Here is a 2,683-nt window from a genome sequence, read left to right as displayed (position 1 = left end):
AACGTTATTGGGAAAGGTAAGTTCCAATAACGTGTGCGAAGGACCAAGAGGCAATGTTAGTTGTAACGTTTGTGCCACTAACGTTGAGGTTAACGTGGCTCATACTGGGGTGAGCAACGTTAGTGAAAAAGGTGATTGTCACTAATGTTCTCGAACCCACACTTTCACTTAACGTTAACACCACTAACTTCCTGAGCTAAAAGTCCCTGCCTACTTCACACTTTCTCTCTGCAAGCAAAGCTAAGCCCAATGATGAAGATAACTACTTCAAACTCAGGATCCAAAGGCCCATACCCAAGACTTGAAGAGCCAACTAGAAGATCAGAAGAGTAGTATATATAGGAGTAGCTTTGAATTAGTTTAGAGAGCTGGAAACTTTAGGGAGCCTTTGGCCTAGAACTACTCTATGTATTTTACTTTCTCTGCACTTCTAGTTTACTTTCAGCATGTATTCTCCATCTTTGTTTTTATTTTCCAGAGCTATGAACAACTAAACCCCTTTCATTGGGTTAGAGAGCTCTGTTGTAATTTGATGGATCAATTTTAGTTTTCATTCTCCTTCTTCTATCTTTTCTCTTGATTTTACTAGAAATCTTTCGATCTTCATCCAATTGGGTAGTTATCTTGGAAAAGAAGCTATTCAAACTTGGATCTCTTCTGAACCTTGAAAGAGGAATGAAGGGATCATGCTAGAAATGCTTTCTCATGCTAGACCAAATTGGGTGTGGATGGATATGTAACTATAATCCTTCTAACACTTGATTTGGGAAATGCATGTGGTATAATCAGTAACCATACTTCATCTATTCTCATGAGCAATTGACCAAGGAATTGGCTATTGATCAAGATTTGAGAGATTGAATTACAAGGAATTGTAATTCGATCACTTAAGATTGCCAAGGAGATCAATGAAAGCATTGATTGAGGAACAGATGAAAATGAACTTGATCCGGAGAATGCAACATCTCCTGAGCCCAATGAACTCCCCATTTCTGATCTTACCCATTCTATTTAATTTCTGCCATTTACTTTTATGAGCAATTGCCCCATCCCCATTTAAGATTCTGCAATTTACTTTCCGCCATTTACATTCAGCTCTTTATTTCCAGCATTTACTGTTTCCACTATTTACTTTCCCGCCATTTAATTTTTTGCAATTCCCAACTCAAATTCTGGTTCGCTCAACTAGAACATTCCTTTAATTAAAGTTGCCTGATCAATCAATCTCTGTGGGATTCGACCTCACTCTATTGTGAGTTTTTACTTGACGATGAATTCGGTACACTTGTCAAAGGAAATTTGTTGCGAGATAAGTTTTCCGTGTATCAAGTTTATGGCGCCGTTGCCGGGGATTTATTTTGAATCAACAATGATTAAATTGGAGGATAACTAGATTGAGCATTTTTAGTTTGTTTGATTTAATTTTCTGTTTGAGTAATTTACTTTTAGTTTTAGTTGATTTCTTCCCTTCCCCCTACTTTTTCGTTTTTTTTCGTTATTTACAATTCAGTTCACTAACCCACTAACTGTTTGATATATTGCATTACTCACACTAACAGTAATTCTAACAGAAATACATTTTGCATCTATATATTTTCCTTGCTTGTGCTTTGATGGTTGTATGACAGGGAGAAGAAGCGGGGCTTCAACTTCCTTTGATTCTGAACCGGAGAGGACCTTCCTTAGATTAAGGAGGGAAGCAAGAGGAAAAAGAGTAGTTGGTGCTGAGGAAGAGGAGGAATACTTTGAACCAAACATGGAAGAAAACATGGAAAACCATCATGAAGAAGAGGCTCACAACCATAGGGAGGATAGAAGAGTTTTAGGCTCTTACATCAATCCAAACCTAGGAAACTGAGGAAGTAGCATTCAAAAGCCAACCATCCACGCCAACAATTTTGAACTAAAATCACAGCTCATCACCCTTGTCCAGAACAACTGTTCATTTGGAGGAGGCATCCAAGAAGACCCCAATCAACATCTAACCACCTTCCTGAGGATATGTGACACAGTGAAGTCTAACGGTGTTCATCCTGACGCCTATAGACTGCTCTTATTTCCATTCTCACTCAAGGATAAGGCAGCCAAGTGGTTGGAGTCCTTTCCGAAGGAGAGTTTGACAACTTGGGGAGATGTGGTGAACAAATTTTTAGCCAGATTCTATCCTCCCCAAACAATCAACAGGCTGAGAGTTGAGGTCCAAACTTTCAGGCAACAAGATGGTGAGACTCTATATGAAGCATGGGAGAGGTTTAAGGACCTGACAAGGAGGTGTCCACCAGATATGTTCAATGAATGGGTGCAGCTACACATTTTCTATGAAGGCCTTTCTTATGAATCAAAGAAAGCAGTAGACCACTCATCCGGGGGATCTCTGAACAAGAAGAAGACCATTGAGGAGGCCATAGATGTCATTGAAACTGTAGCAGAAAATGAATATTTCTATGCTTCTGAAAGAGGGAACACTAGAGGAGTGATGGAGATAAATAATGTAGATGCTCTGCTGGCCCAAAAGAAGCTCATTACCAAGTAGCTGGCTGACCTCACCAAGAAGATGGAGAGGAACCAAGTAGCAGCAATCACCACTTCATCAGCAACCCAAGAAGGAGTGAATGAAGACGCAGAGGGTAGTCAGGAGCAAGCCAACTACATTGGGAATTCATCTAGGCAAAATCATGATCCA

General features: G+C 39.8%; 1 non-coding gene across 1 annotated transcript; it reads right to left on the bottom strand.

The window, feature by feature from the left end:
• Nucleotides 1–2,182: 2,182 nt before the first annotated feature.
• Nucleotides 2,183–2,289, bottom strand: LOC112787779 (small nucleolar RNA R71). The gene has a single exon (XR_003195172.1). It is a non-coding gene; the product is annotated as a small nucleolar RNA R71 (small nucleolar RNA).
• Between the last annotated feature and the right edge of the window lie 394 nt (nucleotides 2,290–2,683).

This window comes from Arachis hypogaea, chromosome 20 (assembly GCF_003086295.3).
Source record: "Arachis hypogaea cultivar Tifrunner chromosome 20, arahy.Tifrunner.gnm2.J5K5, whole genome shotgun sequence".
NCBI classification, from domain to species: domain Eukaryota; kingdom Viridiplantae; phylum Streptophyta; class Magnoliopsida; order Fabales; family Fabaceae; genus Arachis; species Arachis hypogaea.
The sequence above is the reverse complement of the archived record's forward strand: the minus strand, read 5'-3'. Positions and strand labels throughout refer to the sequence as shown.